This window comes from Dicentrarchus labrax, unplaced genomic scaffold, assembly GCF_905237075.1.
Source record: "Dicentrarchus labrax unplaced genomic scaffold, dlabrax2021, whole genome shotgun sequence".
In the NCBI taxonomy this organism is placed as follows: domain Eukaryota; kingdom Metazoa; phylum Chordata; class Actinopteri; family Moronidae; genus Dicentrarchus; species Dicentrarchus labrax.
The window spans coordinates 1-25,742 of NW_026136730.1; the positions used below are offsets into that span (position 1 = coordinate 1).

Sequence of the window (25,742 nt, forward strand, 5' to 3'; positions counted from 1 at the left end):
CATTGTTAATATAAAAATATTGATTAGAGTTACTTAAAGTTACTGAAATATCTGGATTTTGGTGAGAAGTCAGTGTGTGTTGAACATTGGTCACACACTGAACACGAGAACATTTGTTCATACTAGTTTTTTTCTTTTGACATGGAATTAATCAGCAAACATGTTTATTATCTTATATAATGTGTCATTATTAGTAATTATGATCATGTATGTGTAAATATTTGTTCTGTTTTCTCTATATTATTGCATCAAAAACAAAAATCTGTATATTAAAATCACATCTTACTTCTGATTGATATAAATCTCCACAATCCAGCTTCTATAAATATAAATTATCTCCATGTTGGTCTAAATGAGTTTTTTTTTTTTAGATTTATTTCTGACTGAAGAAGATTCAAGTGTTGGTTGCTTAATGATCTCCTGATTTTCAAATAAATAAATCGATAACTATCACAAATATCAGCTTTTTCTCATTTTATAACAGATGAATATTTGCTTGTGAGGAACAGAAATAAGATAAAACCTGAACAAAGTGTGGATTCAATCAAAGCTTTACTGTAGTTTCTCAGTTTGCAGTCGGCTGTTTACGTCTTCATTAGACTCTGAGCATAAAACAAAGGTGGAAAGCCATCTGACTCTGACTCCCACACTGAGAAAGATCATGTTTTATTCACACAATTAAAGTGAATCAGTTTCCAACAAGTGCTCGTCCAGTCTGTTGTAACACAGAAGAATTCAACTTTAGAAACTTAAGGCAAATTCCATACATGAACAATAAAAAGGAAGCCCCAGAGTTAAACTGAAAACAGGATTAGAAGCTGCTGTCACTCTCAAACTGATTCCCTGGTCTTAATACAGGAAGTCATGTTCAGTAATAACTCAGTTTGAGTTGTTCAACTTCTCTGATGACGTCCTCAGTAACAGGAGAAGATGGTGATGATGGAGCTGCAGCTGATTCACTCTGTGGCTCTCAGACTAAAGGCTACTTCACTTATCAACAAGCTAACTACTATAATAGGATCTGTTGGCAGAAATAATATGTGTAATATGTGCCTAACTCATTAGTGTATAATAGTGCCTTAAGTATAATTCATGTGTGCATCAAATTCTGTTTTCAATTCAGTCTCAATACTCAAAATAAGACTTCAACACTCTTTAAACTTTGAGAAATTTCATTTGCAGAAATCCTTTTTATTTTGAAAAATCAAGAAGTTTGCAGAAGCAGAATTTACTGGTGCAAGTTATAGGAAGATATTAAAGGATCAGGTGAATAAAAAGTATTTAATGTCTGTCAGATATTTACAGCAAGTTTAAAGTGTTTATATAAACTCAGCAGTGACAGAATTTCACAGTCAGCTTGTAAAGTGACTGCATCACTTCACTGTGTTGCAGCGCCCTCTACAGGGAAGAAACTGAAAATTAAAGATCAACTTTAAGTTCTTACCATCAGCACAAAAGTTAGTGTTTTTCAGTGATTCCATATAAAATGTTTAAAAAGAAAATGACAAACATAAAAGAGACAAAAGACTTAAATTAGTGCACAAGTTAAAATATATGAATAAAACAAAATACATATAAAACAGAATACTTTAGTGAACAGTAGTGATTAAATGAATTTACTGTATATATACAATAATAATGTAGGAAATGTATGAGCTTAAATGAATATACACATTGTCAAGCAGTTCTAGTTGATGTTGCTTGGAGCTGCTTGCCACAGTTTTGTACATGCACTGACCAGAATATATTAACCATCTCACATGAGTTTCTGAGGATTTGCTCACATTAATCCAGTACTTCTCAAATAGTGGGGGGGCAGTGAGGTGTCTCAACAGTGAGAGGCAGGGGGACTGACGGAGGAGGAGAGATGGAGAAGTTTCTGACAGGAGTGAAAAGAAAAACGGAGGAGACGTCAGAGGAAAGAACAGCAAGTGACGGTAACCGGCATAAACCTAATAAGAGCAGGAAATACGATGAAGCCTACACAGCCTTTGGGTTTACCGTGAATACGGTCGGAAATGAGGAAAGACCTGTGTGTGTTTAATGCCTAAAAACTCTGACAGCGGACAGCATGAAAGCAAACACCTGGAGACCTTACACCCCAGTTATGTCAATAAGCCACTGGACTTTTTTCATAGAAAACTCGATGAGTATCTCCAACAGGCATCAGTAAATAAAAAAGCACCGTTAGCCTCGTACAAACACCGCCACATCGCAAGGGGCCAAAAAGCTCACAGGATAGCAGAGGAGCTAATACTCCGGCAGCATTGGACATGGTCACAATCATAGGTGAGAAAAGTGCTGAGACACTGAAACCTGTCCCTCTGTCCAATGACACGATCGGGAGACGTTTATTTGACATTTCACACGACCTCCAAGAACAACTCACAGAACATCTAACAGACAAACATTAAATAGAAACAATATTGTTGCACAAAAAAAACAAACATTAAAAAGTCATCTACCTTTTTGAAAAGGAATAAGCTGATGAAGCTGACAAGTGACCAATGTTTACAGTTTAAAACAGTTTTGAATGTTACCAAGTTAAGTCCAAATGTTCCAGCGGTATGAAGAACTTCGGGCTTGTCTGTGTGTATATATATATTATTAAATGACTTTGTGAAAGCCACTTCCCTTCCCTTTCTACATATGGACCACCAGGACTCAATGCGCTGGTTAATCGTGGATGAGCCATACATGTGGCTGCACGCTCCAGAGTGGTAGTCATGGTGATGGCTTTCTGCGGTACAACCCTGTGTTTACTTTTTAGAGTCCGCAAGCTGATGTTTATATTGTGTAAACTTGACAGCATGTCCATGATTGCATCGTACGAGTGTCCCTCATTCAAATATTGTGTGCAATAATGCAGCATGTCTGGTCCTTCCGTCTGCTCCGTATCCTTTAAAGACTCCAGAGACCGTCCACACCAAACACAAAACCCTATCAGCCACCGTAGTGTTGCCATATGGTAACAATGACTGTTTCTCACTTTTACTCACCGGTACTTTAGTTTTATTGTGAAAAGAGGCTCTTTTACTTTGAAAGTATAAATACACATCACATCATGTGACCATGAAATCCTGTTTGTCATTCCTTTTTCCATGGACAAGTGACACTGAGAATATCTGAGGGCCCCAAAAGTTAACCAACTGTTCAATATTTCTGCAAAATTCCTTCAAGAGAAAAGTTCAAATACTATCTGGAGAAAGTTAACTTTTAATTCTCATCATTAAAAATCAGTTTAGATGTGGTTGGCTTTTTGTAAAATGGTAACATGTAGGTATTATGTTTTTAGAAAAATACATTTAAATAAATATATCAAATATTTCCATTATTTAAACCATTTTAAGTAATAAATTAAAAAATTACCATCATGTTTAAGTAATAATTAATGCAGTAGAGGGTTAATACAACAGTTTTAATGTCAGGTCTAAGTGGGGGATTTTTTTTAATATCATCATCATTAATATCAAGTTCAGCTGTGAAACAGGAAGCTTTGACATTTTATTTTCTCCTCATATTTCCCCTGAAGGAGTTTTTAATGTTGGTAAACTGCTGCAGCTGGATTAGATTCAGTGTTGAAGTAGGAAACTGCTGTTTTCTGTTTACATTGTTTTAACTGCAGTTCTGTTATTTGGCCACAAGAGGGCGCTGTTGACCACATTATAATTATGGGGTCAACAGCGCCCTCTTGTGGCCAGTAATTGAGTTGCAGTGTATTACCAGCGACTGTAACATAGATAACACTGATTTATTTAATGTATAAACCAGAATGTTTAGGTTTAATCTGTTTAATGCTTGAAAACTATTAATATTTTATTAAGTTCATTCTCACTTACGTTTGTCTCCTTTTTTTATTTTTTGGATTTTTTTTTTCCCATTTTTTTTGTGAAATGTTGAATTTAGAACACAGAATATCATTGTCAAATACTGCATTACTGTAATTTTTGTACATTAAGAACTTAAACATGAAGTTGATGATCGTGTTACATATATAAAAACACTTTCTAAAACACAATAATGTTTTTAAGACGTTTAAAGTTAATTGCTACAATGCTTGTGTCTGTGTTTCACTAGCAGTTGTAGCTGTTAGTCTCACAGGTGTGACAGTTTAACTGGTGATACTGAGGCTTTTGAGGACCCCTTATGGCCGAACCAGGAAATAAAGATTCTGACTACTTCTATGACATTCATTCATTTGACATTTAAAACACTGCAATAGAAACACTTTGCTGGAACAATAATGTTGGTGTCTGCTCCTTACAAAAATGTCTCCATAATGAATATTTATGTATTCCTCTGGAACCAGTAGGTTCTCCTGCATTTTCCAGACAAATCTGTTAACTGTATAAAGCGAGGACTATAGGGAATGGCAATGTATGTGACAAAACATTGCAAACATCAATAAAACATCCAAAATCCTCATGTTATCGGTCTTGTGTCATAGTTGTTTTTAATGTGTGTAATTACATCCAGCCTATAAATGAATCAGTCTGAGTTTACGCTCCAAGCAGTGTGGAGAACTTTGTCAGCTGTGGCAGAGTGCACATTCATTCATGCTACACTATCTGTATTTACCGTCGATCGAGTTTAATATTCAAATCTAGACGTTTCGCTCACTCATCCCAACAGTCTACAAGATTCAGCAGTTTAGTCCACATGTTTGCTGCACATGTCACAACTCTGGATCTGAATAAGTTGTGTTCAGCTGGGCATCCAACTTCTGCTCCTATTTGCAAAATGAGTTACAATATGTAATTTGGTTGAAAGACTTTGCTGACATGTACAGAATATAAATAAAAGATAAAAGTCTGTAAACTTTAATATGAAACGTGATTAATGGTAGACAGATGTTGCATCACAAGTTAATCTGCTCATATAATGCTTTGCTACAACTCTACTTCAACATGGTATTAAACATATACTGACTGTTTCTATATATAATACCACAATTCTATCACATCTTATAATCTCTGTCCCATTTATTCAAAATCCCACAAAGTTGTGAATGTGAATTGGATTTGTATAGTGTAGACCCTCTACTGATTAAAGTTTTAACTTTATCCAATTTCTGTTCTTAAGGCAAAATGAGATTTGACAGTTGTCTAATTTGGATGAAAGAGTGTGCTGTTGTGTGTATAATATCATTGTGATTGGTGAGATAAAAGTGTAGACGTGACATGATCGATGGTAAAATGTTGTAAAGTGTCACCAGTTGATCTGGGCTCACTCCACACTGCTTTAAACTGCAGACTGTATGTTTCCTTTAATCTTATTTGACATCAGAACTGGAGTGTTGACCGTGTTAAGGATTTCTTTCTGGTTGATTAAAATGACGAAAAGAAGTAAATTCAGTCAGTATTTCTAGTGTACAAATCTGCAGCAATGCTCGGGAATATCACCAGTTCATTCAACCAGCAGTTAAACTGTCACAACTGTGGTCTTTTAACTGTGGGCCGAAAGGAAGATACAAACAAGAAAAGAAACACGGCCAGGTAAGTTGCCTTGGTCGTTTTATACAATTGCAATGTTATATATCTATATATATCAGAAACATCTGAAAGATGGACCAGAAGGACATTGGTTCTTGGACTACAATGCAAATGGTATGCATAGGGTTAGATGTGTACTATACTAATGGTTAATGATCATTAACGTCTCTGCAGTGTTTTGAAACAATCTTTACTTCCTTTATTAAAATACACAGAATTGGCTTTATTTATTGTTTTATGCAAGATTACAGCATGTTATGAACAGTGACAGTCAAACCTTTGGACACACTTTCCAGAGAAAGGAATAAAAAAAGTAGGTTATAAGAGTGTTTACCCACATTTAAATGTGACAAATAGAAGTAACTGATTAAAATGCATTAATAAGTTCATTCATTAAAATGCACTCATGTAAGAATCATTTAATAACTGTTTAACTTTAATGGAAACAGTTCAAAGTATGGCTGTAAGAAATTCTCATCAACTTCTCGCTGCCGTTTGTTGCCATAGCGACGAGCAGAGTGTGGAGAGGAGAAGCAGAGAAACTAAGGAGTGAAATACTTTAATGAAGGTTGATTTAGAAGATGAAAAGTAACACCTGCTTGGTCGGGGGTTCATGAGGATTTTATATCATGTGTGGAACCCCAAAATATATGTTTGGCCAAACAGGTAGATATTCTACCTGTAGAGAAGATGAGCGAACACTAAACTTTGTCAAGGCGAGGAGTGTGGTCCAAACGTTGGTAATAAAATCAGTGGAGTTCAGTGTGCGGCCATCTTCTCTTGATTGTAGCTCCACCAGCTGCCCAGTAATGTTGAGGTTTGATTGAACAACAGTGTGAAAGGCTGCCTGCACACACATATTTACTGTTCTATCACAGAAATGCTTTATTAGTACACATGAACAGTATTTCCTGCAGCCTGCTTTGTTATAGCTGGTCTTCTTGTGGTGCATTCAGGTGTTGTAGTAACTTTGGTATTTTAGTCTGTAGTTAAATATTTTGGATAGAGCGATCTGATTTGGTATTATTGTAATTGGGAATAGAGAAATGCTTAATTTAAACCAAAATAAATAATCATTAATTATTAATTTATTATTGAAAATTATATTCTCTGTATATGTTGAACTGAGTTCTTGCCTGTTTACAAATTTCACATTATTGCTGTGAAAGAACTAACAGACTGGATAACATTAGCAGTTAATTGGATTTGTACCAAATGAACACTTTACTTTTATTTTAATCAGTACAAAATTACATAATTGTTTTGAGCAAGATTCTCAGATATCATTAGGGAATTATACAGTACAATAACGCTCTGATATTAATACTTAACTACACACAGTAAAGTTATGACAGCTGATGGAGATTCGTGTTTGATTTAATGAACAAATATTTTCAAGTGTTATATGCACCGAGATGCCCAGCCCTTAAAGTCTCCATCTCTGTATCAGCCCCAAAAAATGTCAATTAGAAATGAGGGGCCTCTGTACTCATATGATCTGTTTGGGTTCCCTATAAGTCTGTAAAAGAAAACATTTATTTAATTTATTTTACAGCACTTTAGTTGTAACTTAAACACAACATTTTATTTAAACATCATTTAAGTACCAACATTTTGATCAAAACTCAATTTCATTGTCTTTTCAAGCCAAGAGAGACGCTCATGAACACATCATGTTGAACAGTTTATCTGTGTGAGCACACAAACCACCCACACACACACACACACACACACACACACACACACACACAGATCAAAGAAAATTTCCAAATGCAGCTGTTTAAAGGTTCAATAATTCCTCTAATTACAGACCTGACTGAGATCAGCAGCATGTTATTGATCAGTGCTTTTTCTTTTTTTACATTATAATACAAAATGACACACACACACTGAGTTCCTGTAAATAGAGAGGGGAGGAGCTGACCAGGTAGCTAACATAACACCAGGTAGGAAACCCTGAAAGTGAAAGTGTTGAGTTGGTTCAGTCTTCATTTTGAGTCGACAGAGCAGAAGGAGGGAAACTGAAGGCTGAGGCAGGGTGAGTGTTAATACAACATTATTATTATTTTACTGTCAAAGTCTCTGAGTCAGTTTTCTTCCTGTGGACTGTAGAGGACAGAAATGTTAGAATGAACTCAACAGTTTGATTCATCTGTGGATACAAAGTTGTGATTGACTGAATAATACAGATTAAAGCTACTGTAACCCAAGAAAACAAGTACAGGGTTAAAGAAAGTGACCAGGTGGAGTTCTATATTATACTGTATACTCTATATACTATACAGAGTACTGTGTGTGTGTGTGTGTGTGTGTGTGTGTGTGTGTGTGTGTGTGTGTGTGTGTGTGTGCGTGTGTGTGTGTGCGTGTGCATGTGTCCTTGTTCTCTCAGTCAGTGTGACTCTTGAACAAACCAGTTTTTCCTGATTCTTCTGTTTTGAGTCAGTGTTATTATTTTATCTCTCAGACTGACTGTCAGCCTCTTAACTTCAGTAATGAACCTGGACCCTCAGACACAAAGTAAGAAACTGTTTTTACTGTAAACTGACCTGATGGAAGATGAGTCATTGAGCATGAAGACTAAATAGATTTATTTTCATGATACAGAACTATTAGTGCAGACACTGTTTCAAACTAAAATGTATCTTATTTTATTTCTTTATCAAAACACTTGAGAACCTCAGTTTCAGACTTTATATTTCATATATAATGTAATAATATATATTTGCTCTAATGTTGAAGTTGCTGTAAATATTTGTAACTATTCAAAATCTGAAATAATCTGTTTCTAATGTGTTATTATTTTTCTCATCTCAATCCTGAAAATATTTTCTTGTTTGGCTCCTCCTCAAATCAGCTGTTATGATTCATTTCATGATTCAGTTCATATTATAATCCAACATGGGATGAAAAAGTCATTTGTAGAAAAGCTTTACTCACCGTGATACTGTGTGTTGATGCTCAAACTTTACTCTTTAACTGACTACTTATGTAAAATGATCTGGAGCTTGCAGCTGAAAGCTTTAAAACTTTAGTAAGTGGATTTTTAAGCTCTACTATACAGTATACTCTTGTGTGTGTGTGTGTGTGTGTGTGTGTGTGTGTGTGTGTGTGTGTGTGTGTGTGTGTGTGTGTGTGTGTGTGTTACTTCTTGTTCTCTCAGTCTTGTGTGGGACTCTTGAACTTGTTTTTCTTGATTCTTGTGCTCTGAGCTCAGTCAGTGTTATTATTTTATCTCTCAGACTGACTGAAGTGCAGAAGATGAGTGTTTGTGTGGAGGAAGAGGAGGACAGAGCAGAGTCTCCAGTGTCCAGCTGTCTGTCTATGAAGAGTGATCGGTCCAAACATGATCCTCCAGACTTCAGTAATGAACCTGGACCCTCAGACACAAAGTAAGAGAACTGCTATTAACTCATTAATGACTCATTTTCATTTCTGCAGATGTCATGTTTTCTGTTGATTTTGTGTTTATATATTACATTTTCTACCAAAATGTATTTTTAACTAAACTTTTATAAACTTTCTGTGACTCTGACAAAGCGAAATCATCCGGCAGCTGTCAGTCACCCTGAAAACTGTAATCTAATTTAAGAGGACTAATACAATATTTAAACCTCCTACTTATTTGTATATGTACGGCTTCCTAAATGGCTTTATCAACAAGGAATTTATCAAGGATTCATGTGATATGAATAAGAACTTATTTGTGTTTGCAGAGTTCAGTACAACAGACAGAGAGCAGAGTCTCCAGTGTCCAGCTGTCTGTCTATGAAGAGTGATCGGTCCAAAGAATATCCTCCATTCTTCAGTAATGAACCTGGACCCTCAGACACAAAGTAAAACTCTTTATACTGTAAACTGACCTGATGGAAGATGATTCATTGAGCATGAAGACAAAATAGATTTATTTTCATGATGCAGAACTATTAGTGCAGACACTGTTTCAAACTAAAATGTATCTTATTTTATTTCTTTAACAAAACACTTGAGAATCTCTGTTTCATATATAATAATATTCATATATTTTTGCTCTGATGTTGAAGTCGCTGTAAATATTTGTAACTATTATCTGAAAGAATCTGTTTCTAATGTGTAATTAAATATATTGTTTCTAAAGATGAAGAAACAAACATCCATTTATTTATGTAAAAGTTATCTGCAGATTTAAAAACAGGGACAGAAAATGTCAAATGTAGATTTGGAGACTTCTTTTTTAAGAATATTTGAACTGGATATATTCCTTCATTTGATAGTTGACAATATAGAGTGACAGGAAACATAAAAGGAATGAAAAACAAACAAATAAACAGTTTGTAGTTGAACCTGTGACACCACTGTTACGTGCTATGTGTCTTACAGTAAACTGCTGGTCTATCATAATTATTTAGAGCACTTCTAACCTCAGTTTAAACTAACACAAGCTAATCTGCCCAAAGTGACTGTAGAACAGTGAAGGACATAATCAGCTCTCTTTAATGGAAGGCTTTTATTGTGAAGCAGCTGCAGGAAGTGTTGAGTTTGTATTAATAACAAACTACAGGCAGATCAATAAATGTTTAATAAGACAGACAGATAGGAAAAGCACTCAGTGTTTATGAAAGCAGGAGAGTTGAAATAAAAGGAATCATTTTCATTACAGACTGAATGCTGAATTCAAACAGAAAAGTTAACAACACTTTTAATGTTCTCTGTGACCATCTGAGCTTCCAGACAGTGTCGGACAAATCTCAGTATTTTTCATCAACAATCAACAAATCATTTTAGTAATAAAGAAATGTCTTCACAGAGAGAGGAAGAGGAGTCATGTTTCTGTGGAGGAGCAGCTGTCCTGCTGTGTTTTGTGTCAGGACGTCCTGAAGGATCCAGTCTCTACCAGCTGTGGACACTGGTTCTGCAGACAGTGCATCACCTCATACTGGGACCAGTCTGCTTCATCAGGAGACTCCTCCTGTCCCCAGTGTGGAGAAAGATCCAGAACAAGAGCTGGACTGCAGACAGCCAGTCAGACCAGCACTGTACAAAGTAAGACTGTACATCTTAATCTAATCTTAATGGAACCTGCTACATTTCATTAAATTAAATGTATCTAGAGACTTATAATAGGTTCATTCAACCATGTGGATACAACAAACTTCTTCAACCTTTTCAAATAAGCTGAACATCTTCAAGTGCTACTTGTCCTGGATGTAGGATGAGCTTGAACCATTGGCAGTATGATCAGCCACCAGTAGCCAGTGCAGGGTGTGGAGGAGCAGTGTAGTGTGGGAGAACTTCAGTAGGTTGAAGACCAGCTGAGCTGCTGCATTCTGGATGAGCTGCAGAGGTCAGATGGCACATGCAGGCAGACAGGAGTGAGTTGCAGTAGTTTAGGCACGAGATGAAGATCCTCCTGGGTGAGGAACAGGCTCTGAGCTAAAATTATCACTGAGAAACAGTTTGTAATAATGTACATAACCACACAGTGAACACTAAAATCCTTCAGCATATTGTGCTAACTTACATGTGGCACAGAGGTTTTTGTGACATGAGTGAAAAAAACCACCTCTGTGTGGAGACACTTGACCACACAGCAACTAACTCTGCTGTCAATCAAACTTAATTTTTTTTGACATGAGTGAAAATCTGGTTCCCGGCGTCACAGCTTCAGAAAAACGCAGCTACATGAGTGACAGACTGACCTAGCGGTCATTAACAGGCTGACCTGAGATGGTCTCCTCCCTCAAACCAAAACCACCTCTGTGTGGAGACACTTGATGACAACTATGCTCGTTACTGGAAGTCAGTGCAATAAAAGTGTTGCTAGTAAAAAGCCAACACTTTATCAATACACTGTTCAACAAGCAGGGGCGGAGCTAGAGGGGTGGCTGGGGTAGCACTGGCCACCTCTGGCACCTGATTGGACACCTCGGGTGATTGACAGGTCACTGCATGTCACGTGGAAAACAGCGCGATTTTTAAACACGAACCCCCTGATAAAGCCTTGACCACCCTCTGGCCACTCCTTGTCTACAAGTCTAGTTCCGCCACTGTCAACAAGTAAAACCATCTAAACCTGTGGAGAAGTGATATCTGCTCTGTCTGCTTTCTCTCATCCACCTCCTCTATTTACACAAGCACAGCGCTAAGCTCAGCTAATAGTGAATTGTTACCAAAATAAAAGCTCTGTGTTTAGTTTAGTTTGCCATGTATCTTAAAATCTGGCAAATTCTTGTTTTCAACTGAGCTGCTGGCTGAGACAAACCAGGAGAGTCTCACATCAGAGTCAGAATGAATGACAGATACTCTAACCTTCATTCATTTTTATTGACATTTTAGATTTGTTTACAGTGAGATATTATTGAGTTCTTATAGTGACTTTACTGTTGTAAACATTACAGGTGCTGCTCTAGAAACAACGTGTAGTTTTATTTAAAATATTACATTCTTATCAAGTTCTTAATTAAAAGAAAACCAGGCTGACATAGGAACTGCATAGCTAATATGAACTCTTTAATATTTGTTAATTTTTATCGCAAGTCATATCGTCATCACAATATTCAACAGTGTTATTGCACATCACAGATATTCCTCATATCGTGTAGGGCTAGTTTAGATAATGAGCTGCTGAGGCTCAGCCTGTTGCCTCTGCTGTCAATCAAACACATACACCGACACACAATCAGAGAAAATATAACATTTTCTGATGTTCCCTCAAAAATGGACTTTATAAGGCTTACTTCTGTTTATATTGTATATTGATCTTTTTATTTGGTAATGAAAATAATCAGCATTCAGTCCTTCTAGAAAAAATAGTTTTTTTGTGATTGTTGCGGGCAAAAATACTTGATTATGCGGCACATTTTCTTAAAAAATGCGATGGAATATGCAGGATATTTACGCAATTGTATGCGATGAAATTGCGGGAACTTGCAAAAACTGCGGCTTCATCGCGGGGTTTGCAGCTTTTCGTTGATGTTCACGTTGCGTAATTACGTCACTTTATAACGTTCCCATGGCAACAGGGGAAAATGGCTTCTCTTATGTGAAGTCAATGCAAAATTTTTCAACTTTCTGCTAAGATATATGTGACTTTTTTGCAACGAAAATGCGGGGATTATGAAATCATGCAAGCCCCGCATATTTTACGTGGAAATCGGCAATTAATGCCGCGAAATTGCGGCGTATTTGAAAAAATGCGGCCCCCGCATAAAAATGCGGACTTTGGCTGACTATGCATTGAATTATGCAATCGCATATTCGCATTTTTCTGGAGGGACTGAGCAGTTTGTCAAATCTTCTTTATTTTGTCTCAAACTCTTTTATCTTCATTAGTGAGTGGTGGTCTGCAGGAGGTTTTAGATGAACATAAGATCAGTCTGAAGATGAGATGTAAACATGTGACTGAAGGAACTGATAAAACAGGAAGTGGAACCCTCCTCAACAGGATCTACACTGAGCTCTACATCACAGAGGGACAAAGTGAAGAGGTTAATACCCAACATGAGGTGAGGCAGCTTGAGACAGCTTCCAAGATGGAGACCCTCCATGACACTGTAATCAAGTACCACAAGATCTTTAAAGCCTTACCTGACCAACAGAGACACATCAGAGTGGTTCTGATGAACGGCGTCACTGGCGTTGGAAAAACCTTCTCAGTGCTGAAGTTCACTCTGGACTGGGCAGAGGGTTTGGAAAACCAAGATGTTAGTCTGGTGGTTCTGCTTTCGTTCAGGGAGCTGAACCTGATCAAAGATGAGCAGTACAGTCTTCTCACGCTGCTCCATGTTTTCCATCCAACATTACAGAAGGTCACAGCAGAGCAGCTCGCTGTCTGTAAACTTTTATTCATCTTTGACGGCCTGGATGAAAGCAGACTTTCACTGGATTTCCACAACAATGAGGTTGTGTCTGACGTCACACAGAAGTCTTCAGTCAACGTGCTGTTGACAAACCTCATCAAGGGGAATCTGCTTCCCTCTGCTCTCGTCTGGATAACTTCCAGACCTGCAGCAGCCAATCAGATCCCTCCTGAATGTGTTGACAGGGTAACAGAAGTACGAGGCTTCACTGACACCCAGAAGGAGGAGTACTTCAGGAGGAGAGTCAGTGATGAAGATCTGTCCAACATAATCATCTCACACATCAAGACCTCCAGGAGCCTCCACATCATGTGTCTAATCCCAGTTTTCTGCTGGATCACTGCTACAGTTCTGGACCACATGTTGACTACAGACCAGAGAGGAGAGCTGCCCGAGACCCTGACTGATCTGTACTCACACTTCCTGCTAGCTCAGACAAAGAGGAAGAAGCAGAAGTATGATGAGGGACATGAGAAGAGTCCACAGGAGCTGATGGAGGCTGACAGGGAAGTTCTTCTGAAGCTGGGGAGGCTGGCGTTTGAACAGCTGGAGAAAGGAAACATCATGTTCTACCAAGAAGACCTGGAGCAGTGTGGTCTTGATGTCACAGAGGCCTCGGTGTACTCAGGAGTTTGTACAGAGATCTTCAAAAGAGAGAGTGTGATCTTCCAGAAAACAGTCTACTGCTTTGTTCATCTGAGCATTCAGGAGTTTCTGGCTGCAGTCTACATGTTCCACTGTTACACCAACAGGAACACCAAAGTACTGGAGGACTTCCTGGGTCAAGAAGATGTTACTCCCTGGATGTCTTTCTGAAGAGCGCCATGGAGAAATCCCTCAAAAGTAAAAATGGCCACCTGGACCTGTTTGTTCGCTTCCTTCATGGCCTCTCTCTGAAGTCCAACCAGAGACTCTTAGGAGGCCTGCTGGGTCAGACAGACAACAGTCCAGAAATCATCCAGAGAGCCATCAACAACCTGAAGAAGATGAACAGTGATGATATCTCTCCTGACAGAAGCATCAACATCTTCCACTGTCTGATGGAGATGAACGACCACTCAGTCCATCAGGAGATCCAAGAGTTCCTGAAGTCAGAGAACAGATCAGAGAAGAAACTCTCTGAGATCCACTGCTCAGCTCTGGCCTACATGCTGCAGATGTCAGAGGAGGTTCTGGATGAGTTGGACCTGAAGAAGTACAACACATCAGTGGGGGGACGACTGAGACTGATTCCAGCTGTGAGGAACTGCAGAAAGGCTCAGTAAGTCCAGATGTGATTAACATTATAAATCAATGTAAAGTTGAAGCCATCAGTATTAGAGTTAAGATTATATTGTTTAGTTCTTAACAAAGAACGTCTTTTCACATGTTTTTTCGTTCTAAATAATTTTGATTTATAAACCAGTTTACAGACGAGTCCATTCAAATACCACCAGAGAGAGAGAGGGAAAAGGAGAGAGCTTCTTTACTAATGAAGGTTCATTTAGTGTAGCAGAGCCTTTCCAGTGAGCCATGATGCACAGTAGCAGCACCCTGACTGTGTTTGACCTGAATGTAACAGAACCTTAATTAGTGTCATTGGTAACACCTGTGTTTACCCTCCTGTTTCATATCAAAATGGCTCCTGTGAAAAAGGTTTATTAAACTATTAATGCAATAGGAGTCATTCAATTAATTTAATGGGAGATGAAAAGCAGCTGGAGCAACTTAATAATATTCATCTGGGGCTGCATTAGTGAGATTTTCACGGTACAATAACCATCTCAGAATCACAGTTTAAAGGTATACAGTATTACACAGTTATTAATTATCAGTTACAGTAATGAAACAGAAAGATGTGTTCTTTTTGTTTGTTTGTTTTTTGGTTGAATGCTTTACTATAATTTCCTATATATTTCCTATATTTTTAATAACACAAATACAACAGAATTCAATACCGTAGATAAACAAAGGTACATAGTATGATTTAATACCACAGTATAACATGGTATTGATATACAGCTGCAACCCTAGATGGAAAAAAGATGCACAAAATACAAACAAGAAGCACATGACTGAGGTAAATACATATGAGTGCAGTTACAACCTATAGTGATTATACAGCTCATTGAACATCATGTTAAAATAAAGTTTAACAAACACAAATCACAGCACTTGTGGACAGGAGGAGCTCAAGTTTCAAACCACAGACCTTGTGATCAATGACTGACCAGCTGAGCTACAGCCGCTCATGTTAATGTGCTTTGTGATGCAAAATGCACAGAAGTCTGTTTTTATTATAAAATGCCAGATTTTATTGTACTTAGTAAATTTATATTCTGTCATCACAGACTTTCTGGCTGTGGACTCTCAGAGACTCACTGTGAAGTTGTGGCCTCAGCTCTGAAGTCCAACCCCTCCCATCTGAGAGATCTGGACCTGAGTTACAACAAGCTGCAGGATTCCGGAGTGAAGCTGTTGTGTGCTGGACTGGAGAGTAAAAACTGTAGACTGGAGACTCTGAGGTCAGTTCACGTATTTTATTCTTGTACAGTGTATATCTGATCTGTCTAATTTATCTGTGTGCAGTGTTTTTACTGGGGATCGAAGGCAAACACCACACACACACACACACACACACACACACACACACACACACACACACACACACACACACACACACACACACACACACACACATACAGCGACAGAGACACAGAGGAGAGAGTTGATGTAAAAGGTTGTAAAATTTGTAAAAAATTATAATTCAAGTTGAATACAAATGTAATAGTTCGCAGTCTGGTGACTTTGACCCACACTGAGCAAAGCATAATAAAATATGACCAAGACCTCAATTTAAAATGAAGAACATATTCTGAGTTAGAGAGAAATTTGGACGCTTTTAACACTTAACACAGTTTTGTGTTTTGTTATTCAAACATAGACCAAATTTGTTAAGTGTTATTAAGGGAGAATAACTATTGTGGTGGTACAACAACCTTATAAGGCCCATACTGAGCTTCATGGACAACAACTTCCTTACTAACTATCATTAAGCAGGAATTAGGAAGTGATTGAGGAAAGAGTCTCAGTTCATGGCTTAGTAGTGTTAGAATATAGTCATGTAGTATAAGGCATTAAAACATGCTTAATAATTACTAATAAAGAGTTAATATGCTACTAATATGCATGCACAAACACACTGTAAAACACATACACAAGCAGCAAGCATATTTCTGAATGCAGGTGTTTGAAGTATTGTGTGTGACTTTGTGTTCTGACTCAACCAGTAAGCAGGAGCATAAATAATACACTGTATTTGTACAGGAAGGTACTTGGTTACATTTAAGATTAAGAGAGAATATGCAGCTCTCTTTGCTCAGTGCACATTTGATCCAGTTATAAAGAAGATTGAGGATGAAGCTCACAGTCAGTGTGTGTTGATGGAGATGACAGTGGTGATGAGGATAGTCTAAATGTGTGAGATACATCAGAACTGCTGGTTTAAAGAGGTTTGTTTTTACTTAAATTATTATTTCTGTCATAAATTCTTATTTATTTGATATTGGCCTTTTTGGAATTCTATAGAAAACATCTGTCTTAATATTTTTCATAAAAGGACACATGGTTGTTATGAATCAGAAGAAACAGAAGAAAATGGAAGTAACAACATGTCTGATTTCATCATTATTACAGACCTGACTGACAGCATGTTATTGATCTCTGTTGACATCAATTTATTCTTTATTCAGATTGAGGGACTGCAGTTTGTCAGAGATCAGCTGTGATTATCTGGTCTCAGCTCTGAAGTCCAACCCCTCCCATCTAAGAGATCTGGAGCTGAGTAACAACAATCTGCAGGATTCAGGAGTGAAGCTGCTGTGTGGTTTTCTGGAGAGTCCACACTGTAGACTGGAGACTCTGAGGTCAGTTCACTGACTCTCTGTTACTGTTGTAGATCTGATATGTTTAATTAACAACTGAACCTAATTTATGTTCATACATAACTTACATCCATAAAGTTGTAAAGTTGCTTTTGTTCATATTTTCATGTTTGTTGAACTAAATTTAGTCTGCAGTCACAAAGACTTGTGTTTGTTAAAGAAACTGTAGAAAATGTCCACTGTTAGTTGTTAAAGTAAATGAATGTTTATAATTGTTGGTAAATGGTCACATCTGGATACAGAAGATCCTCTGAACTAATATTTGTTTTAAACTGATCAAGTTTACTGAAGGAGAAAGATTTCTTTGGTTTCTGTTGATTTCAATGTGTTTTCATAAATAATGTCTGATCATTGATATTGATCCTTTAGAACACACACACACACACACACACACACACACACACACACACACACACACACACACACACACACACACACACAGATCAAAGCAATTTCCAAATGCAGCTGTTTAAAGGATCAATATAGTATTGATCCTCTAATTACAGACCTGACTGAGATCAGCAGCATGTTATTGATCAGTGCTTTTCTTTTTTTACATTATAATACAAAGTGATCAATATAATAAATAAATAAATAAATAAATAATCTATTTCAACTATCAGACAGTAACAAATATATTCAGTATTTTCTGTTTCCAACATTGTTATGAAGCTATATGATGTTTATACTGACTGAATAGTTTAAACTGAAGATAATTTGATTTTATGACTCCACTATTCCTAAAATAATGATTGTAGATTTCTTTCGTTCACATTTCCCCAAAATTCATCCTGACATATTTGACAGCTTTGTGATCTTCAGTTGAATCTTCAATCAGTTTCTGTGGGTTTTTCTTTGTGTTTGGCTGCACAACATGACTTTGTATAGATGGAGCCACTGGTGGAGCTGGCAGAGGTTAAGAGCTGAAGTCACTACGTCTTTATTGAAGCAGCAGCACGTTGTCATTAATATTAATGAGAGCTCTTTTTACCTTTTTGTATTTTACAGTTTTCAACCTGCTGTTGGGTTCAGGTGTTTGGAGTTTCCATCTTCTAAACTTGTACATTCTAAACCTTCTTCAGCTCTGAACAGATTATTAAACACTGAATGATTTCAAGCAGGAACATTGTCTTCTAAACTTACATCATTTATTCTTTATTCAGTTTGTGGGGCTGCAGTTTGTCAGAGATCAGCTGTGATTATCTGGTCTCAGCTCTGAAGTCCAACCCCTCCCATCTGAGAGAGCTGAGGCTGAGTAACAACAAGAGGATGCAGGATTCAGGAGTGAAGCTGCTGTGTGGTTTTCTGGAGAGTCCACACTGTAGACTGGAGACTCTGAGGTCAGACACCATTTTTTCCTTCTGTGCTGAGATTAATATGATGTGAAAGTTGTGCTGACAGTAAAGTGCAGACATAAGGCTGATATTATACTGATCCACACTGAGTATCTTAATGCTAAAGTCTGTTTTCTTCTTCAAGCATCAATTCTTTCCAAGCATGAGATTTTGTACTCTTCCATTGAAATACACAAATATCTTGCCATTCTTTGTCTGTTATTGTCAGGTCTCCTTCCTTCTCCCATCTATCCTTTATATATTTTGTTGAATGAGCTTTTAGATTGTGGAGGCTCTTATACAGTTGAGAGATGACCCCTCTTTTGAAATCTGACTTATATGCATTTATGAGAAGTTGCATAAAGGGTTTACTGGCTTCTCTGGTATTTTTCTTTTTGATTATAGTAATTTATTAATTGCAGATATCTTTAGAAATCCTGTTTTTCCAATGAAAAATTAACTCTTAATGTTTGAAAACACATAATTTCATCTTTCTGTATAATGCGGCATAGAGATATTATACCTTTCTTTATCCAAACTTTGAATCTATCATTGAGTTTATTTAGTGTGAGATCTGAATCATATGCACACCAACTCAGGATTTTAATATCTTCTTTCAATGTATGTTCTTTTATCACTGCTCTCCGAACCCCGAGAGCTGATGCTCTCATCTGTGCTGAGATATAATAATGTTTCTGTGATGGTAAACCCCAGCCTCCTCTTTCTTTCAGTAGCTGTAATGTTTATATTGTTCTCGGGGTCTTTTTCCTGCCATATAAATCTCAATATCATTAAACACTGAATGACTTCAAGCAGGAACATTGTCTTCTAAACTTACATAATTTATTCTTTATTCAGATTGTGGAGCTGCAGTTTGTCAGAGATCAGCTGTGATTATCTGGTCTCAGCTCTGAAGTCCAACCCCTCCCATCTGAGAGATCTGGACCTGAGTTACAACAAGAGGATGCAGGATTCAGGAGTGAAGCTGCTGTGTGGTTTTCTGGAGAGTCCACACTGTAGACTGAAGACTCTGAGGTCAGACACCATTTTTTCCTTCTGTGCTGAGATTAATATGATGTGAAAGTTGTGCTGACAGTAAAGTGCAGACATAAGGCTGATATTATACTGATCCACACTGAGTATCTTAATGCTAAAGTCTGTTTTCTTCTTCAGTGGTTTAGTCCATTGACTGTGGCAGAGCAATGTTGAGCTCCACATTTAAAACCCGAATATAACAAGAAAAATCCATGATCTAAAATCTTTTTTATATTTTTTATAAAATAAATAATACTAATAAATACACAAATACATTAAAAAAACAAATAATCTCTGCTCCAACTATCAGACAATAACAAATATATTCAGTATTTGCTGTTTCCAACATTGTTATGAAGCTATATGATGTTTATACTGACTGAATAGTTTAAACTGAAGATAATTTGATTTTATGACTCCACTATTCATAAAATAATGGTTGTAGATGTCTTTTGTTCACATTTCCCCAAAATTCATCCTGACATATTTGACAGCTTTGTGATCTTCAGTTGAATCTTCAATCAGTTTCTGTGGGTTTTTATTTGTGTTTGGCTGCACAACATGAGTTTGTATAGATGGAGCCACTGGTGGAGCTGGCAGAGGTTAAGAGCTGAAGTCACTACGTCTTTATTGAAGCAGCAGCACGTTGTCATTAATATTAATGAGAGCTCTTTTTACCTTTTTGTATTTTACAGTTTTCAACCTGATGTTGGGTTAAGGTGTTTGGAGTTTCCATTTTCTAAACTTGTACATTCTAAACCTTCTTCAGCTCTGAACAGATTATTAAACACTGAATGATTTCAAGCAGGAACATTGTCTTCTAAACTTACATCTTTTATTCTTTATTCAGATTGTGGAGCTGCAGTTTGTCAGAGATCAGCTGTGATTATCTGGTCTCAGCTCTGAAGTCCAACCCCTCCCATCTCAGAGAGCTGAACCTGAGTAACAACAAGTTGCAGGATTCAGGAGTGAAGCTGCTGTGTGGTTTTCTGGAGAGTCCACACTGTAGACTGGAGACTCTGGGGTAAGTTCACTGACTCTCTGTTACTGTTGTAGATCTGATATGTTTAATTAACAATTGAACCTTATTTATGTTCATACATAACTTACATCCATAAAGTTGTAAATTTGCTTTTGTTCATATTTTCATGTTTGTTGAACTAAATTTAGTCTGCAGTCACAAAGACTTCTGCTTTTGTTATAGAAACTGTAGAAAATGTCCACTGTTAGTTGTTAATGTAAATGAATGTTTATAATTGTTGGTAAATGGTCACATCTGGATACAGAAGATCCTCTGAACTAATATTTGTTTTAAACTGATCAAGTTTACTGAAGGAGAAATATTTCTTTGGTTTCTGTTGATTTCAATGTGTTTTCATAAATAATGTCTGATCATTGATATTGATCCTTCAGAACACACACACACACACACACACACACACACACACACACACACACACACCTCACACACACACACACACACACACACACACCTCACACACACACACACACACACACACACACACACACACACACACACACACACTGAGTATCTTAATACCAAAGTCTGTTTTCTTCTTCAGTGGTTTAGTCCATTGACTGTGGCAGAGCAATGTTGAGCTCCACATTTAAAACCTGAATATAACAAGAAAAATCTACACTGGATAATTCACTCTGAACCTCTTAAACTCTTGATTTCCTTCTCATACTCCACATCATGTTTTTAATAAAAACTAAATACAATAAGTAAATAAATAATCTGTATTTCAACTATCAGACAATAACAAATATATTCAGTATTTGCTGTTTCCAACATTGTTATGAAGCTATATGATGTTTATACTGACTGAATAGTTTAAACTGAAGATACTTTGATTTTATGACTCCACTATCCTAAAAGAAATATTGTAGATGTCTTTTGTTCACATTTTCTAAACTTGTACATTTTAAACCTTCTTCAGCTCTGAACAGATTATTAAACACTGAATGATTTCAAGCAGGAACATTGTCTTCTAAACTTACATCATTTATTCTTTATTCAGATTGGGTGACTGCAGTTTATCAAAGATCAGCTGTGATTATCTGGTCTCAGCTCTGAAGTCCAACCCCTCCCATCTGAGAGAGCTGAACCTGAATAACAACAACCTGCAGGATTCAGATGTGAAGCTGCTGTCTGATCTTGTGGAGAGTCCACACTGTAGACTGGAGACTCTGAGGTCAGTAGAGGGTTGGAGTCAGTCCATGCTGGTTTCAGCAGTATTGTACTAAACACAGTTAGTATCAAAGCAAAGATCCAGTATTTGCTGCTTTCCTCAGTGAAGCTGTGAGAGGAGGATGGTGACAGACTTCAGGGTTGGACAGAAAGACAGAGAGAGAGAGAACAGTCAGCCAATCAGAGAGCCAGAAGCTTGTTGTGATAATGTGTTTGAGTTGATGTGAAGACGACTGTTGTTGTTGTGTTCATGTCTACAGGAAATAAAGCTGGATTCCAGCTGACAGCATTACAAGATGTACAGAGACAGTGGTCCTCATTCATCAAACTGTCGTACCATCAAATCTGATCTCAGTGTTTGTTCTCTCATTTCAACACTAAACAACTGATCAGTTCATTTTTGTCACAGCTCTGAGATCAGTCTGATTGAAGCCTGCAAACCACTGGATCTTATTTCAGAGAACCATCATCATATTTAGTGACCATGTGGTCTTTGTACAGACCAGAACCTCTGCTGAAGTCCAGTAATCACAGCTATTGTTCAGTCTTTGCATGAACATGTAGGACCCCAGATATAGTATATCTGTGCATTTGTCTTTTGTTTAGTCCAAATATGTTTTATATTATTTTAAACAGACTCCATATTTACAGATCTGTCCTGTAATATTTCAAAAGCATATGAAACATTCAAATGTGACTGAGACTGTGGTTTTTATCAGCTTTGAACCCAAACAGCAGTAAATCCATCATTACAGTGGGCAGTGAATGTCTCTCTGTTTCTGCAGTAATGATGCGTTCAGGGACTCTCAGCAATTCATTATATTATATATATTATATATATATTATATGTGTACTTCAGTGAAATCTGCAGAGTCAACAGACTTGATGTCCAAAGTGTCTGCAGGTCTGTGAGCTTCAGCTCAGTGTGTTCATTCCAATACGTTAACATGAGAGCTGAAAGGAAGCAGGCTACGCTACACAGCCACTCACCTTCTGGTCTGAACTGGACTGAAGTCCCTGCTGGTCTTTATACTGGATGTGCTGATGGAGGGAGTCTCTGTAAACACTGATTTATGACTTCTGTTGTCTGTCTTCTTCTCTCCTCAGATTGACGTGATCTCAGTCAGAGTGTGAGTGGTGAGGAAGGAGGTTGTGCTGGAGGATCAGCTGTGTCCTGATGATCCAGAGAGGCTGAAGCAGCAGCATCAGCTCTGACTGGGCCATGTTACTGGGAGGTAGAGTGGAGAGGAGAGCTTCATCCAGCAGTGACTGACAGAGGAATCACAACCAGTGGAGATGACTCTCAGTGCTGCAGTCTGAACTGCTCTGAGATCAGCTCCACTGTCAGACACAATGTCAACATAACTGTAGATTGAAACTTAATTCAATTGATTTCTTTCTTTGCACCTTGTGGGACGATGGAGAGTTGCAGTTAATTTCCACAATATATTTTGGAATCATTAATATTAGTGCAATATTATATATCTATTATCTTTTAGAATAGTATTTTTTTCTAATTTATCCCAACAGATTGTGTTATTGCAGGAAACTGAACTAAAGAACTGCAAAGTCTGGTGATATTGATCAATTTTCATTTTGATATTTGATCCATTGTTATTATAAAAATATTGAACAGAGTTACTTAAAGTTACTGAAATATCTGGATTTTGGTGAGAAGTCAGTGAACATTGGTTACACATTGAACACCAGAACATTTTAATACCTTGTTATATTATTCTATTGACATAAAATGAATCAGCAAAATATGAAATAAGCTCTAATCTTACATGTCATTGGTAATAATTAAGATTATGTGCATGTATATATTTGTTGTTTTCTCATATTTATATTATTGCATCAAAAACACAAATCTGTTTATTGAAATCACATCTTACTTCTGATTGATATAAATCTCCAAAATCCAGCTTCTATAAATATAAATTATCTCCATGTTGGTGTAAATGAAGCACATTTGATTTTTTCTTTGGATTCTCCAGAGTTTTATTTCTGACTGAAGAAGATTCAAGTGTTGGTTGCTTATTGATCTCCTGATTTTCAAATAAAGAAATCAATAACTATCACAAATATCAGCTTTTTCTCATTTTATAACAGATGAATATTTGCTTGTGAGGAACAGAAATAAGATAAAAGCTGAACAAAGTGTGGATTCAATCAAAGCTTTACTGTACTTTCTCAGTTTGCAGTCGGCTGTTTACGTCTTCATTAGACTCTGAGCATAAAACAAAGGTGGAAAGCCATCTGACTCTGACTCCCACACTGAGAAAGATCATGTTTTATTCACACAATTAAAGTGAATCAGTTTCCAACAAGTGCTCGTCCAGTCTGTTGTAACACAGAAGAATTCAACTTTAGAGACTTAAAGGCAAATTCCATACATGAACAATAAAAAGGAAGCCCCAGAGTTAAACTGAAAACAGGATTAGAAGCTGCTGTCACTCTCAAACTGATTCCCTGGTCTTAATACAGGAAGTCATGTTCAGTAATAACTCAGTTTGAGTTGTTCAACTTCTCTGATGACGTCCTCAGTCCTCTTATCAACAAATTCTGTTTTCAATTCAGTCTCGATACTCAAAATAAGACTTCAAAACTCTTTAAACTTTGAGAAAAAAAGATTCTTTCTCATTTTTCATTTGCAAAAATCCTTTTTATTTTGAAAAATCAAGAAGTTTGCAGAAGCAGAATTTACTGGTGCAAGTTATAGGAAGATATTAAAGGATCAGGTGAATAAAAAGTATTTAATGTCTGTCAGATATTTACAGCAAGTTTAAAGTGTTTATATAAACTCAGCAGTGACAGAATTTCACAGTCAGCTTGTAAAGTGACTGCATCACTTCACTGTGTTGCAGCGCCCTCTACAGGGAAGAAACTGAAAATTAAGGATCAACTTTAAGTTCTTACCATCAGCACAAACGTTAGTGTTTTTCAGTGATTCCATATAAAATGTTTAAAAAGAAAATTACAAACATAAAAGAGACAAAAGACTTAAATTAGTGCACAAGTTAAAATATATGAATAAAACAAAATACATATAAAACAGAATACTTTAGTGAACAGTAGTGATTAAATGAATTTACTGTATATATACAATAATAATGTAGGAAATGTATGAGCTTAAATGAATATACACATTGTCAAGCAGTTCTAGTTGATGTTGCTGAGAGCTGCTTGCCACAGTTTTGTACATCGCACTGACCAGAATATATTAACCATCTCACATGAGTTTCTGAGGATTTGCTCACATTAATCCAGTACTTCTCAAATAGTGGGGGGGCAGTGAGGTGTCTCAACAGTGAGAGGCAGGGGGACTGACGGAGGAGGAGAGATGGAGAAGTTTCTGACAGGAGTGAAAAGAAAAACGGAGGAGACGTCAGAGGAAAGAACAGCAAGTGACGGTAACCGGCATAAACCTAATAAGAGCAGGAAATACGATGAAGCCTACACAGCCTTTGGGTTTACCGTGAATACGGTCGGAAATGAGGAAAGACCTGTGTGTGTTTAATGCCTAAAAACTCTGACAGCGGACAGCATGAAAGCAAACACCTGGAGACCTTACACCCCAGTTATGTCAATAAGCCACTGGACTTTTTTCATAGAAAACTCGATGAGTATCTCCAACAGGCATCAGTAAATAAAAAAGCACCGTTAGCCTCGTACAAACACCGCCACATCGCAAGGGGCCAAAAAGCTCACAGGATAGCAGAGGAGCTAATACTAAACTGGATTAGATTCAGTGTTGAAGTAGGAAACTGCTGTTTTCTGTTTACATTGTTTTAACTGCAGTTCTGTTATTTGGCCACAAGAGGGCGCTGTTGACCACATTATAATTATGTGATCAACAGCGCTCTCTTGTGGCCAGTAATTGAGTTGCAGTGTATTACCAGCGACTGTGA

General features: G+C 37.2%; 1 long non-coding RNA gene and 1 pseudogene across 1 annotated transcript in view; one reads left to right on the forward strand and one right to left on the reverse strand.

Moving 5' to 3' along the window:
- Positions 1 to 7,404: 7,404 nt before the first annotated feature.
- Positions 7,405 to 25,742, forward strand: part of LOC127359478 (NACHT, LRR and PYD domains-containing protein 5-like) — a 154,351-nt pseudogene continuing 136,013 nt past the window's right edge.
- Positions 14,125 to 25,742, reverse strand: part of LOC127359538 (uncharacterized) — a 90,608-nt gene continuing 78,990 nt past the window's right edge. The window contains exon 4 of the long non-coding RNA XR_007882647.1: positions 14,125 to 14,190. This is a non-coding gene — a long non-coding RNA (uncharacterized LOC127359538). The remainder of the gene's footprint in view (positions 14,191 to 25,742) is intronic.